The sequence below is a fragment of the Syngnathus typhle genome, linkage group LG3 (genome assembly GCF_033458585.1).
Source record: "Syngnathus typhle isolate RoL2023-S1 ecotype Sweden linkage group LG3, RoL_Styp_1.0, whole genome shotgun sequence".
NCBI classification, from domain to species: Eukaryota; Metazoa; Chordata; class Actinopteri; order Syngnathiformes; family Syngnathidae; genus Syngnathus; species Syngnathus typhle.
In genome coordinates this window covers 17,917,536-17,933,480 of record NC_083740.1, presented here as the reverse complement: position 1 = coordinate 17,933,480, position 15,945 = coordinate 17,917,536, and the positions used below count along the sequence as shown (strand labels likewise).

Genomic DNA, 15,945 nt, shown 5'->3' with positions numbered 1-15,945 from the left:
TTCCGGTTTATTTGGGTCACTTCCGGTTTAAAACAGGTCACTTCCGGTTTAGCTGAGGTCACTTCTGGTTTATTTGGGGTCACTTCCGGTCTAAAAAGGTCACTTCCGGTTCATTTGTGGTCACTTCCGGTTTGATTTAGGGTCACTTCCGGTTTACCAGAGGTCACTTCCGGTCTATTTGGGGTCACTTCCGGTCTATTTGGGGTCACTTCCGGTTTATTTGGGTCACTTCCGGTTTAATTTGGGTCACTTCCGGTTCGTCTGAGGTCACTTCCGGTTTATTAGGGGTCATTTCCGGTCTAAAAAGGTCACTTCCGGTACATTTGGGGTCACTTCCGGTTTGATTTGGGGTCACTTCCGGTTTACCTGAGGTCACTTCCGGTCTATTTGGGGTCACTTTCGGTTTGATTTGGGGCACTTCCGGTTCATTCTGGGTTCATTGGTGGCACTTCAGGGTCATCCAAGATGGCCGCCACACTGGAATTGGGGGTCAAGGGTTGAATTGTGTAAGCATAGTGGAAGTGGGGGTGAATGGGAGTGAATGTGGTAAGCATAAGATGAATAAAGGGAATAAATGTGGAATGGGTTGAATCGGTCGAAAAATGTAGAAATTAGAGTGGAAAAACGAAATTTTGGAGAATTTGGTTGAATTTCAAATGTGAAAGTTCGGAATTTTTGGTAAGTGGGAAGTTGTGGAATAGGTAGGCAAAAGATGAACAGTTGAAAGTTGGAATGGGTTGAATCGGTTGAAAAATGTAGAAATTAGAGTGGAAAAACTGAATTTTGGAGAATTTTGGTTGAATTTCAAATTTGAAAATTTGGAATTTTTGGTAAGTGGGAAGTTGTGGAATAGGTAGGCAAAAGATGAACAGTTGAAAGTTGGAATGGGTTGAATCGGTTGAAAAATGTAGAAATTAGAGTAGAAAAACAGAATTTGAGAGAATTTTGGTTGAATTTCAAATTTGAAAATTTGGAATTTTTGGTAAGTGGGAAGTTGTGGAATAGGTAGGCAAAAGATGAACAGTTGAAAGTTGGAATGGGTTGAATCGGTTGAAAAATGTAGAAGTTAGAGGTGAAAAACGAAATTTTGTGAAATGTGGAATGTGCCATTAAGAATGGATGGGGAAAAATTTGTCGGAATTTTGGGAATTTTGCGGAATCGGAAAATTTTCGGAATGAGAAAAATACAAGCGCTCATGTCGTGAATATTTGGAATACGTGAAAAGTGGAATGGAGTGAATCGGATGAATTTTGTGGAAGAAGAAGCGGGACAAAAAAGTGGCGGGAATAAAATAGAATAATAATAATAATAACTAGAATTTGCAATTCCTGAAGGAATTGCGTGTGAAGGTGAAGAAGTTGAATAAATATTTAAGGAATGTTGAAGAATGATGTTGAAACGAGTTGAATCGGTTGAAAAATGTAGAAATGAGAAGGGAAAAAGGAATTGGGTGTGAATTTCAAAATAAAAGATGTGAAGTTTTTGGGAAGTTGTGGAATAGGTAGAAAAATGATGAACAGTTGAAAGTTGGAATGGGTTGAATCGGTTGAAAAATGTAGAAATGAGAAGGGAAAAAGGAATTGGGTGTGAATTTCAAAATAAAAGATCTGAAGTTTTTGGTAAGTGGGAAGTTGTGGAATAGGTAGAAGAATGATGAACAGTTGAAAGTTGGAATGGGTTGAATCGGTAGAAAAATGTAGAAATGAGAAGGGAAAAAGGAATTGGGTGTGAATTTCAAAATAAAAGATGTGAAGTTTTTGGGAAGTGGGAAGTTGTGGAATAGGTAGGCAAAAGACAAACAGTTGAAAGTTGGAATGGGATGAATCGGTTGAAAAATGTAGAAATGAGAAGGGAAAAAGGAATTGGGTGTGAATTTCAAAATAAAACATGTGAGGTTTTTGGGAAGTGGGAAGTTGTGGAATAGGAAAAAAAATGATGAACAGTTGAAAGTTGGAATGGGTTGAATCGGTTGAAAAATGTGGAAATGAGAAGGGAAAAAGGAAATGGGTGTGAATTTCAAAATAAAAGACGTGAAGTTTTTGGTAAGTGGGAAATTGTGGAATAGGTAGAAAAATGATGAACAGTTGAAAGTTGGAATGGGTTGAATCGGTTGAAAAATGTAGAAATGAGAAGGGAAAAAGGAATTGGGTGTGAATTTCAAAATAAAAGAAGTGAAGTTTTTGGTAAGTTGGAAGTTCTTGAATAGGTAGAAAAATGATGAACAGTTGAAAGTTGGAATGGGTTGAATCGGTTGAAAAATGTAGAAATTAGAGTAGAAAAAAGGAAATTTTAGAGAATTTTGGTTGAATTTCAAAATAAAAGATGTGAAGTTTTTGGTAAGTGGGAAGTTGTGGAATAGGTAGAGAAAAGATGAACAGTTGAAAGTTGGAATGGGTTGAATCGGTTGAAAAATGTAGAAATGAGAAGGGAAAAGGGAAAAAGGAATTGGGTGTGAATTTCAAAATAAAAGATGAAAACGTGAAAATGTTGAATTTGGCAAGTTTGGGAATGTCCCCAATGTGATTTGAATGTGTTGAATGATGTGAATTTCAAACTGGAACAACGTAAATGTGAAATGTTGAATCTGCCATTAAGAATGAATGGGGCAAAATTCGCCGTAAATTTGGGAATTTTGCGAAAACGGAAAATTTTTGGAAGGAAAAAAATCTAAGCAGTGTTGCCATGAATATTTGGAATAAGTGAAAAGTGGAATGGAGTGAATCGGTTGAAGTATGTGGAAGTAGTTAAGCGCCGAAAAAGTGAGCGGAATAAGTTGAATAATAATAATAAGGAATAAGTGAAAAGTGGAATGGAGTGAATCGGTTGAAGTATGTGGAAGTAGTTAAGCGCCGAAAAAGTGAGCGGAATAAGTTGAATAATAATAATAATAATAATAAAGGACAGGAATAACAATAGTGTGAAGGTCTTCACCTTCACACTAATAATAAAGTAAATGGAGTAGAATAACATATGTGTGAAGGCCTTCGCCTTCACACAATAATAATAACTAGAATTTGCAATTCCTGAAGGAATTGCGTGTGAAGGTGAAGAAGTTGAATAAATATTTAAGGAATGTTGCAGAATGACGTTGAAACGAGTTGAATCGGTTGAAAAATGTGGAAATGAGAAAGGAAAAAGGAAATGGGTGTGAATTTCAAAATAAAAGATGTGAAGTTTTTGTTAAGTTGTGGAATAGGTAAAGAAATGATGAACAGTTGAAAGTTGGAATGGGTTGAATCGGTTGAAAAATGTAGAAATGAGAAGGGAAAAAGGAATTGGGCGTGAATTTCAAAATAAAAGATGTGAATTTTTTGGTAAGTGGGAAGTTGGGGAATAGGTAGAAAAATTATGAACAGTTGAAAGTTGGAATGGGTTGAATCGGTTGAAAAATGTAGAAATGAGAAGGGAAAAAGGAATTGTGCGTGAATTTCAAAATAAAAGATGTGAATTTTTTGGTAAGTGGGAAGTTGTGGAATAGGTAGAGAAAAGATGAACAGTTGAAAGTTGGAATGGGTTGAATCGGTTGGACAATGTAGAAATGAGAAGGGAAAAGGGAAAAAGGAATTGGGTGTGAATTTCAAAATAAAAGATGAAACGTGAAAATGTTGAATTTGGCAAGTTTGGGAATGTCCCCAATGTGATTTGAATGTGTTGAATGATGTGAATTTCAAACTGGAACAACGTAAATGTGAAATGTTGAATCTGCCATTAAGAATGAATGGGGCAAAATTCGCCGTAAATTTGGGAATTTTGCGAAAACGGAAAATTTTTGGAAGGAAAAAAATCTAAGCAGTGTTGCCATGAATATTTGGAATAAGTGAAAAGTGGAATGGAGTGAATCGGTTGAAGTATGTGGAAGTAGTTAAGCGCCGAAAAAGTGAGCGGAATAAGTTGAATAATAATAATAACTAGAATTTGCAATTCCTGAAGGAATTGCGTGTGAAGGTGAAGAAGTTGAATAAATATTTAAGGAATGTTGCAGAATGACGTTGAAACGAGTTGAATCGGTTGAAAAATGTGGAAATGAGAAAGGAAAAAGGAAATGGGTGTGAATTTCAAAATAAAAGATGTGAAGTTTTTGTTAAGTTGTGGAATAGGTAAAGAAATGATGAACAGTTGAAAGTTGGAATGGGTTGAATCGGTTGAAAAATGTAGAAATGAGAAGGGAAAAAGGAATTGGGCGTGAATTTCAAAATAAAAGATGTGAATTTTTTGGTAAGTGGGAAGTTGGGGAATAGGTAGAAAAATTATGAACAGTTGAAAGTTGGAATGGGTTGAATCGGTTGAAAAATGTAGAAATGAGAAGGGAAAAAGGAATTGTGCGTGAATTTCAAAATAAAAGATGTGAATTTTTTGGTAAGTGGGAAGTTGTGGAATAGGTAGAGAAAAGATGAACAGTTGAAAGTTGGAATGGGTTGAATCGGTTGGACAATGTAGAAATGAGAAGGGAAAAGGGAAAAAGGAATTGGGTGTGAATTTCAAAATAAAAGATGAAACGTGAAAATGTTGAATTTGGCAAGTTTGGGAATGTCCCCAATGTGATTTGAATGTGTTGAATGATGTGAATTTCAAACTGGAACAACGTAAATGTGAAATGTTGAATCTGCCATTAAGAATGAATGGGGCAAAATTCGCCGTAAATTTGGGAATTTTGCGAAAACGGAAAATTTTTGGAAGGAAAAAAATCTAAGCAGTGTTGCCATGAATATTTGGAATAAGTGAAAAGTGGAATGGAGTGAATCGGTTGAAGTATGTGGAAGTAGTTAAGCGCCGAAAAAGTGAGCGGAATAAGTTGAATAATAATAATAATAATAATAAAGGACAGGAATAACAATAGTGTGAAGGTCTTCACCTTCACACTAATAATAATAAAGGACAGGAATAACAATAGTGTGAAGGTCTTCACCTTCACACTAACTAGAATTTGCAATTCCTGAAGGAATTGCGTGTGAAGGTGAAGAAGTTGAATAAATATTTAAGGAATGTTGAAGAATGATGTTGAAACGAGTTGAATCGGTTGAAAAATGTAGAAATGAGAAGGGAAAAAGGAATTGGGTGTGAATTTCAAAATAAAAGATGTGAAGTTTTTGGGAAGTTGTGGAATAGGTAGAAAAATGATGAACAGTTGAAAGTTGGAATGGGTTGAATCGGTTGAAAAATGTAGAAATGAGAAGGGAAAAAGGAATTGGGTGTGAATTTCAAAATAAAAGATCTGAAGTTTTTGGTAAGTGGGAAGTTGTGGAATAGGTAGAAGAATGATGAACAGTTGAAAGTTGGAATGGGTTGAATCGGTAGAAAAATGTAGAAATGAGAAGGGAAAAAGGAATTGGGTGTGAATTTCAAAATAAAAGATGTGAAGTTTTTGGTAAGTGGGAAGTTGTGGAATAGGTAGAAAAAGGATGAACAGTTGAAAGTTGGAATGGGTTGAATCGGTTGAAAAATGTAGAAATGAGAAGGGAAAAAGGAATTGGGTGTGAATTTCAAAATAAAAGATGTGAAGTTTTTGGGAAGTGGGAAGTTGTGGAATAGGTAGGCAAAAGACAAACAGTTGAAAGTTGGAATGGGATGAATCGGTTGAAAAATGTAGAAATGAGAAGGGAAAAAGGAATTGGGTGTGAATTTCAAAATAAAAGATGTGAGGTTTTTGGGAAGTGGGAAGTTGTGGAATAGGTAGAAAAATGATGAAGAGTTGAAAGTTGGAATGGGTTGAATCGGTTGAAAAATGTAGAAATGAGAAGGGAAAAAGGAATTGGGTGTGAATTTCAAAATAAAAGAAGTGAAGTTTTTGGTAAGTTGGAAGTTCTTGAATAGGTAGAAAAATGATGAACAGTTGAAAGTTGGAATGGGTTGAATCGGTTGAAAAATGTAGAAATTAGAGTAGAAAAAAGGAAATTTTAGAGAATTTTGGTTGAATTTCAAAATAAAAGATGTGAAGTTTTTGGTAAGTGGGAAGTTGTGGAATAGGTAGAGAAAAGATGAACAGTTGAAAGTTGGAATGGGTTGAATCGGTTGAAAAATGTAGAAATGAGAAGGGAAAAGGGAAAAAGGAATTGGGTGTGAATTTCAAAATAAAAGATGAAAACGTGAAAATGTTGAATTTGGCAAGTTTGGGAATGTCCCCAATGTGATTTGAATGTGTTGAATGATGTGAATTTCAAACTGGAACAACGTAAATGTGAAATGTTGAATCTGCCATTAAGAATGAATGGGGCAAAATTCGCCGTAAATTTGGGAATTTTGCGAAAACGGAAAATTTTTGGAAGGAAAAAAATCTAAGCAGTGTTGCCATGAATATTTGGAATAAGTGAAAAGTGGAATGGAGTGAATCGGTTGAAGTATGTGGAAGTAGTTAAGCGCCGAAAAAGTGAGCGGAATAAGTTGAATAATAATAATAATAACTAGAATTTGCAATTCCTGAAGGAATTGCGTGTGAAGGTGAAGAAGTTGAATAAATATTTAAGGAATGTTGCAGAATGATGTTGAAACGAGTTGAATCGGTTGAAAAATGTAGAAATGAGAAGGGAAAAAGGAACTGGGTGTGAATTTCAAAATAAAAGATGTGAAATTTTGGGTAAGTTGTGGAATAGGAAAAAAAATGATGAACAGTTGAAAGTTGGAATGGGTTGAATCGGTTGAAAAATGTAGAAATGAGAAGGGAAAAAGGAAATGGGTGTGAATTTCAAAATAAAAGACGTGAAGTTTTTGGTAAGTGGGAAGTTGTGGAATAGGTAGAAAAATGATGAACAGTTGAAAGTTGGAATGGGTTGAATCGGTTGAAAAATGTAGAAATGAGAAGGGAAAAAGGAATTGGGTGTGAATTTCAAAATAAAAGATGTGAAGTTTTTGGGAAGTTGTGGAATAGGTAGAAAAAGGATGAACAGTTGAAAGTTGGAATGGGTTGAATCGGTTGAAAAATGTAGAAATTATAGTAGAAAAAGGAAATTTTAGAGAATTTTGGTTGAATTTCAAAATAAAAGAGGTGAAGTTTTTGGTAAGTAGGAAGTTGTGGAATAGGTAGGCAAAAGATGAATAGTTGAAAGTTGGAATGAGTTGAATCGGTGGAAAAATGTAGAAGTTAGAAGTGAAAAACGAAATTTTATGAAATTTTGCAAAATTTTATGCAAATTTTAAAAGTGAAAACGTGAAAACTTTGAATTTGGCAAGTTCGGGAATGTCCCCAATGTGATTTGAATGTGTTGAATTGTGTGAATTTCAAACTGGAACAACGTAAATGTGAAATGTTGAATCTGCCATTAAGAATGAATGGGGCAAAAATCGCCATAAATTTGTGAATTTTGGGAAAACGGATAATTTTTGGAAGGAAAAAAATTTAAGCAGTGTTGCCATGAATATTTGGAATAAGTGAAAAGTGGAATGGAGTGAATCGGTTGAAGAATGTGGAAGTAGTTAAGCGCCGAAAAAGTGGGCAGAATAAGTAGAATAATAATAATAAAGGACAGGAATAACAATAGTGTGAAGGTCTTCACCTTCACACTAACTAGAATTTGCAATTCCTGAAGGAATTGCGTGTGAAGGTGAAGAAGTTGAATAAATATTTAAGGAATGTTGAAGAATGATGTTGAAACGAGTTGAATCGGTTGAAAAATGTAGAAATGAGAAGGGAAAAAGGAATTGGGTGTGAATTTCAAAATAAAAGATGTGAAGTTTTTGGGAAGTTGTGGAATAGGTAGAAAAATGATGAACAGTTGAAAGTTGGAATGGGTTGAATCGGTTGAAAAATGTAGAAATGAGAAGGGAAAAAGGAATTGGGTGTGAATTTCAAAATAAAAGATCTGAAGTTTTTGGTAAGTGGGAAGTTGTGGAATAGGTAGAAGAATGATGAACAGTTGAAAGTTGGAATGGGTTGAATCGGTAGAAAAATGTAGAAATGAGAAGGGAAAAAGGAATTGGGTGTGAATTTCAAAATAAAAGATGTGAAGTTTTTGGGAAGTGGGAAGTTGTGGAATAGGTAGGCAAAAGACAAACAGTTGAAAGTTGGAATGGGATGAATCGGTTGAAAAATGTAGAAATGAGAAGGGAAAAAGGAATTGGGTGTGAATTTCAAAATAAAACATGTGAGGTTTTTGGGAAGTGGGAAGTTGTGGAATAGGAAAAAAAATGATGAACAGTTGAAAGTTGGAATGGGTTGAATCGGTTGAAAAATGTGGAAATGAGAAGGGAAAAAGGAAATGGGTGTGAATTTCAAAATAAAAGACGTGAAGTTTTTGGTAAGTGGGAAATTGTGGAATAGGTAGAAAAATGATGAACAGTTGAAAGTTGGAATGGGTTGAATCGGTTGAAAAATGTAGAAATGAGAAGGGAAAAAGGAATTGGGTGTGAATTTCAAAATAAAAGAAGTGAAGTTTTTGGTAAGTTGGAAGTTCTTGAATAGGTAGAAAAATGATGAACAGTTGAAAGTTGGAATGGGTTGAATCGGTTGAAAAATGTAGAAATTAGAGTAGAAAAAAGGAAATTTTAGAGAATTTTGGTTGAATTTCAAAATAAAAGATGTGAAGTTTTTGGTAAGTGGGAAGTTGTGGAATAGGTAGAGAAAAGATGAACAGTTGAAAGTTGGAATGGGTTGAATCGGTTGAAAAATGTAGAAATGAGAAGGGAAAAGGGAAAAAGGAATTGGGTGTGAATTTCAAAATAAAAGATGAAAACGTGAAAATGTTGAATTTGGCAAGTTTGGGAATGTCCCCAATGTGATTTGAATGTGTTGAATGATGTGAATTTCAAACTGGAACAACGTAAATGTGAAATGTTGAATCTGCCATTAAGAATGAATGGGGCAAAATTCGCCGTAAATTTGGGAATTTTGCGAAAACGGAAAATTTTTGGAAGGAAAAAAATCTAAGCAGTGTTGCCATGAATATTTGGAATAAGTGAAAAGTGGAATGGAGTGAATCGGTTGAAGTATGTGGAAGTAGTTAAGCGCCGAAAAAGTGAGCGGAATAAGTTGAATAATAATAATAATAATAATAAAGGACAGGAATAACAATAGTGTGAAGGTCTTCACCTTCACACTAATAAAGGACAGGAATAACAATAGTGTGAAGGTCTTCACCTTCACACTAATAATAATAAAGTGAATGGAGTAGAATAACATATGTGTGAAGGCCTTCGCCTTCACACAATAACTAGAATTTGCAATTCCTGAAGGAATTGCGTGTGAAGGTGAAGAAGTTGAATAAATATTTAAGGAATGTTGCAGAATGATGTTGAAACGAGTTGAATCGGTTGAAAAATGTAGAAATGAGAAGGGAAAAAGGAACTGGGTGTGAATTTCAAAATAAAAGATGTGAAATTTTTGGTAAGTTGTGGAATAGGAAATAAAATGATGAACAGTTGAAAGTTGGAATGGGTTGAATCGGTTGAAAAATGTAGAAATGAGAAGGGAAAAAGGAAATGGGTGTGAATTTCAAAATAAAAGACGTGAAGTTTTTGGTAAGTGGGAAGTTGTGGAATAGGTAGAAAAATGATGAACAGTTGAAAGTTGGAATGGGTTGAATCGGTTGAAAAATGTAGAAATGAGAAGGGAAAAATGAAATATTGGCGAATTGGGTGTGGATTTCAAAATAAAAGATGTGAAGTTTTTGGTAAGTGGGAAGTTGTGGAATAGGTAGAAATATGATGAACAATTGTTGTTAGAAAAGTAAACATGTAACATTTATTCAATCACACATTCAATTAATTTCAACCATTCAATAAATTTCAACAATTCATTCAATTATGCATCATTCATTCATTCATTCATTCATACATACATACATACATACATACATACATACATACATACATACATACATACATTCATACATTCATTCATGCATGCATTCATTCACACATTCGATCTTAGTCACGTCACCCTGCACACGAGTGACAATAATGGGCATCCCATCTTGTGGGATATGGGGGGGCTGGCTGAAAGTTTTTAGCCAGATATCCAGCTTGATGCTTGTGACTTCTCCCAAATCCGAGACAACCTCCACCACCTCTTCCCCATAGAGTATACCAACGACGGTAATGATGAGGCTGGATTTGCAGGCCTGTTGAATAAAATCAAAATGTAATTAATTTTTATGAATGGAAAACAACGTTTCCCAAAGGCTAATCATGCCTCCAAATAAAGCAAGTGGGAGCAGTAAAGCCATCCTAAAACACAAAGACAATGCGACAGTGAGCGCCTGGCGCGCTGCGGGCGGTTGCGCGATCGGACCAAATTAAGCTCCCTGCGCACTGAGGTACACTTCAATTTTGGAAAGTACATCAGGACGTTACAAATCATTTCTAAATTTCAGCGACGACTCTGTCACAATAATGCAACCAGCGCGGAGCAGTTGCGCGGTCGGCAGCGGGCTACGGTTACGCGCTGGGCGGAAGGCTGCAATTGCAACTGCAAAAATGAGCAAAAAAAATAATAAGCAAGCACCTTTTCAATTCCACTGCTATGAAGCCATTTACTAACCGTTATATCTGTGTATATAGTGGAGTGGAGCATTACTCCAGAATCGGTCACCCGGGCACTCAGGTGGGTGAAGAGGAAGGAACCCCCTACTTTCAACTCCATGAGATTCGCCTCCCGCCAAAGGCCAATTTTGACAGTGGCATCATCCTGCGGTAGTTTAAAAAAAGTATGTGTGCAAAGTGCTACAACAGGGGAAGTACAAATGGCTACTTACCTTTTTAAGTGTCAAATGCCGAAAAGGCGCAAGGTGGTTCCCCCTTTGGCGCACCATGCGGATTGGACGCATCTAAAGTGAACCAAATTGATATCACAATTAGAATAATTATGTTTGACAATGAGCGTGTCATGTGTCAGTGTACACAACCTTAACGATGACAAAAAAAAAAAAAAAAAAATTGGTACCTTAGTACTAAACAGAGGATTTCAATGATATTGTGTGTGTGTGCGTGCGTGTGGGTCGGTGGGTGGGTGGGTCGGTTGGTTGGCTTTGCATACGCATGCATGTACATTATTGCACATGCATCATGTCTTCACAGGTGTACACAAATACATGTGTGTATATGTGCATTTGTGGGTGCAGGTGACTTACATCTGTAATTATGCCATCCAGTGACACCATCTCTTCAGGTAGTTTTTTCACTACTTCTTGAGGAGATGATGCCACTGAGTTGGGGTAGACCAGGGCCCTGGCCTCTTCCTCCAACTGTGGGCTGGTCTGCACTTCCGCCCCGATGAAGATCTTGGAGCCGGGTTTAGTGAGGAGCAAAACGCCCCGTTCGTCAAAACCAAAGTTTAAAAATATGTAACTGTTGCCCTCTGTGACAAGGGCTGCCAAGTGTTCAAACAGAACGACTTGATAGGCTTTCTTGCCGTCACAGAGGGCAACAGTTACATTATTATGCTGTCCTTGCATGGACAAGGTGCCATCCGCACCACAAATCCAGCTCCGCGCTCGAACAGCACTCCTTATAGCAACGGCTTTAGCAGCAATCATTTTTGTCGCCATTCTGAAAGAGAAAAAAAAGAGATAAATTGACTTGTTTAGTTAGTAGATGGCAAATGGCAAATTATTCATTTAATAATAAATATTATAATACATCTGACTGACTTTGAGATTATTTTATTAGCGACACAAGATATCATTACCATATTCAAATTGGATAAAAATAAATGGATACCACGTATAATAAAAACAACAACAATTATTTAAATGTTATACTGAAAAAAGAAAGAGTTTGCCAGCAATGATTTTAACATCCACCAGATGTCACTGCAGAGTGCCAAAGTCAATAGTTCATTGGTGTGGAGCATATCAAGACTGCTACAAATTAACACTGGGCAATGAATACTACTGATCTTACTCGGTCAGTGCATATCAGTGGTTACAGTTACAATGTCATCTGCTATATAAATTTGGAAGCACATTTCATAATGGCGCCTGTGCGTTTTTTGGGGGGGCTAACCTAAAACAAAGATTTTAATAAAAGAACACCGTAAACCATTTTTATCCATTTGCGTGTGGCGACTACGAGGTGTCGTCTGAAATAAATGAATTACGCGTCGTGTATCTTTCCAGAAATGTCGTTACTCCGTAACGCAAAGTGCAAGCATCATGCGTCCATCTTGTTAGATGGCAAATGCACACGGCGGACGATAGTGTATAATACTTAAACGCAAGAGCAATAAAATGGGGAATCCTCCGTCATAAATAGGAACGCAAAACAAACATGTATTTTCGACTGACTAGTTAATTAATAATTACAAGTTCATTTGCTATATGCGCATTTCGTAATGGCGGCCTTTTTTTTTTTTTTTTTTTTTTTTTTTGCTCGACGCAAACCAAAGATGTGGTCACTGAAAATACAATACTTGTGCCGCGAATAATGTTCACGTTCATCAACCGATGGAATTAATCCATACTAAATTCACCGAGAAACAACTCCGCAAAAGTCCGTCGTGAGAACAGGAGACTATTTTTTTCTATATGTACAGTTAATGAGTAATAACATGTAATAGTACAGTAATAGAACTGTGACGATCGTAATTAGAAGTGGGGAAGTGCTACTTTCCCCACTAACGCAACAATCCTGGTTAAAATGTAAGTATATACTCAGGGGTTTTAATACAGTTGTGAGGAAATCTCGGCTTTCCACTTACCTATCTCGTCTTCAAGTTGATAATGAGACCGTGTAAAGTCCCTCCCCACTTTTCGGCGGCGCGAAAGGTCGGCGCGAAAGGTCTGAGCGAAGTCTGAAAAGAGAGGGTAAGTTTTAGTCGTACCGTCAAAACTTTAGTACATACAGAAAAAAAACACTGAGACCGGAACACATCGCTCTAAATTCGTGTGAAATATGATTACACAATTGAGTGAACATGTGCATGTTTATATTTACGTGGACTCAACGCTTTTAGAGCCCCCCCCCTTAAAAGGTGAAAAATGGTAGCGTCCACTTTAAGTAGAGACAGAAAAAGACGTCCCTGTAAAATCACGCGATACGTGACGATACGATTGAGTGGCGATATTTCAGTATATTTAAAATATGATCATGATAGTAATAAAATAGCCTTACAGTAATGGTAATAACTATAATCGCCGCGGTTTACGAGGTTTCCGATTTGTTTTCAAAGTATTTCAATGCAACGTGATCAGTACAATCGCGAAGATAAAATAATGGACACTATATCAACTTATAGAATGTACATACAAGACAACATACATACAAGACAACATAACAATAAACTATGATCACAAGACAATATATTAATAAACTTTCAATAATTGTCTCATTTCCCCAAAAACAACCCACTTCCCCCCTGATGCATGCATTGGCTGATGAATAATGATAACATCACATTAAAATATTTAGTGAGTAGTGTGAAAGTAATGAATGAACATGCAGAGTTAAAATCAAAAATAAGTATTTAATTACAGTTTCATATCAACACAGAAAAGACCTATTTTCTATTAAAGAAAGAATTAAATAAATGTCAATTATGAATAATGTCATTCAAAACAGGTTATTTTATACGACAAATCACAACATAAGTTGTCAACATACACTTTACACTTTTCCTTCTAAACAAGAAGGAAAAAAAACAGTTGCATGGTGCTTTTTGGAACCAAAATACAGCATGATATTAGTTGTTTTGGGCAGAATGGAATATATAATGCGTGAAATCTTATAAATAATAAAAAAAATAGATAAAATGTTTAACTGACTCAATAAATACTGAACATACAAAATGACAAACAAGAACGTATACATTGGACTGGACTTGTATGTGATGAAATGAACATGCACATATTGGAAACACAAAACTTAATAAACAAAATTTAAGGCAAAGAAATATAGAAAGGCCAATAAATCAATCAATCAATCAATCAATAAATCAATAAATCAATAAATCAATCAATCAATCAATCAATCAATCAATCAATCAATCAATCAATCAATCAATGAATGAATGAATGAATGAATGAATGAATGAATGAATGAATGAATGAATGAGAACAGAAAACAGACTATACTATGAGGCCTCGCAGAGGGACAGCTTCCGACAGTTAAAGGCTAAGGTGTTCTCTGTCTGCATGACTGGATGCATGTAGAACCACAGGCAAGACCCAGGAACATACTAGAGGAACATGAAAGAGGTGTTGAGGAGAAGGGGTAAAATTAAAGAGTGCTTCCTGACAATTTTCCTTGTTGGCTACTCACAGATGAAGCAGGAGAAGTCATGTGTGTTTGGGAGTTTGTGTTCCATGATGCAGGCCTCCCTTGTACAAGTCTTCTTGAAATGCGTGGCTCTCGCTGTGCTACAACATAATATCATAATCAATTCATGTTGAGGAGAAGCGGTAAAATTAAAAAGTGGTTCCTGACAAATTTCCTCTTTGCCTACTCACAGAAGAATCAGGAGAAGTCATGTGTGTTTGGGAGTTTGTGTTCCATGATGCAGGCCTCCCTTGTACAAGTCTTCTTGAAATGCGTGGCTCTCGCTGTGCTGCAACATAATATGTTAATCAATTCATGTTGAGGAGAAGCGGTAAAATTAAAGAGCGCTTCCTGACAAATTACCGTCTTGGCTACTCACAGAAGAAGCAGGAGAAGTCATGTGTGTTTGGGAGTTTGTGTTCCATGATGCAGGCCTCCCTTGTACAGGTGTTCTTGAAACTGTTGCCCTCTGTGACGACAAGAAAGCCTGTAAAGTAGTTCTGTTTGGTCTGTTAGGTGGGTTCTCATCAAAAAAACATTGAGTTTCTACACTTACATTACAATAAAGTAATATGTCATGGCTACCTCTGGCCTCGATTCTGGGATGAGCTTCTTCTTATCGTGGCTACAAGGCAGTTAGTTACAGGCTTGGCTAGATGTGGTTGAGCCACAGCTGAACACATTTCTGTCCCTTCTCGTTAAACTCTGCTAAATTCGATGCTGTGCAGGGATGTTCCAGCAGGGGCACATGAGGAGGTGTTGCATGGTCTGTGGTTCAGTGCCACAGTCACACTCGCTGTTCCGATCCTCCAGATGTCCCCATTTGGCGAGAGTGACTTTTGCACGTCCAACACCAGATCTTAGTCTATTTAGGCATTTCCACGTTGCATACATAGTTGGTGTCTGCTCCTGGGGTCATTGCCTCGCTTGCTTTAAGCTCCATTGTAGTTTCTGGTGGAAGATTGTCAAGTCTTTCTTCCCGCCGAGTGACTCTTTCACTGCCTGTGTTCGGCGTTCTGAGGGGTGGGACACTTTTCAGAAAACTTTTCCTGGACTTAAGGCGGCATTTGGCTGGTACATGGCCGAAGAGAGGATGACTTTGGTCAGTGGACTGTGGATGAGCTGCTTTCGCCACATAAAATGAACTGTTAAAATACAGAAGAGTGAAATAGCAGCATTTAGTGTCTTTTGAAAGAAAGATAAAACATGTCTAATGATGAGAAACTTACCTCGTCTGTTTTCTGTTGTCGCCTCACGATTATGACGTAGAAAAAATATAATACATAAAAAAATGAAGTAATTAATGTGAAAAACAATTCAAAAAAAAAAGTTTAAAAGGCCTTTCTATAACTAAAATCAGAAATAAAAACATGTAAAACGTTAAAAAGTCTCCCCTTAACTCGTCTAAGATAGTTTAAAAAATGTAAAAGTTTCAAAAGTTAAAAATTTGGAAAGTGAAACATTTTAAGTTAAAAGTTTAAAAAGTTAAAAATGTTACAAGAGTTAAAAATTTAGAAAGTGAGCATTTTAAGTTAAAAGTTTAAAAAGTTAAAAATGTTACAAGAGTTAAAAATTTAGAAAGTGAGCATTTTAAGTTAAAAGTTTAAAAAGTTAAAAATGTTACAAGTTAAAAAGTTAAATCAACTTGAGTTAAGGGAAGACTTTTTGAAAGCTAATTAAAAAGTCTAAAAAGTTTAAAATTTTAAAAAGTTACATCAAGTTAAGGGAAGGCTTGTAGAAAATTTCAAAAGCCTTGGCCTTCC

At 36.2% G+C, this 15,945-nt stretch overlaps 1 protein-coding gene and 1 long non-coding RNA gene across 4 annotated transcripts in view; one reads left to right on the top strand and one right to left on the bottom strand.

Annotated features, from left to right (window-relative positions):
- LOC133151242 (multidrug and toxin extrusion protein 1-like) overlaps positions 1-15,945 on the top strand; it is a 259,852-nt gene that overhangs the window by 137,169 nt on the left and 106,738 nt on the right. The window lies entirely within an intron of this gene.
- LOC133152069 (uncharacterized) lies at positions 13,959-15,939 on the bottom strand. Of its 3 annotated transcripts, XR_009714048.1 has the most exons (6): positions 15,412-15,932; positions 14,739-15,327; positions 14,562-14,651; positions 14,374-14,471; positions 14,186-14,283; positions 13,959-14,102 (listed from the first exon to the last, which is right to left on the bottom strand). It is a non-coding gene; the product is annotated as an uncharacterized LOC133152069 (long non-coding RNA). The 3 variants fall into 3 exon arrangements; XR_009714046.1 differs by having other exon boundaries at positions 14,739-15,939; XR_009714047.1 differs by having other exon boundaries at positions 14,186-14,278; positions 14,739-15,939.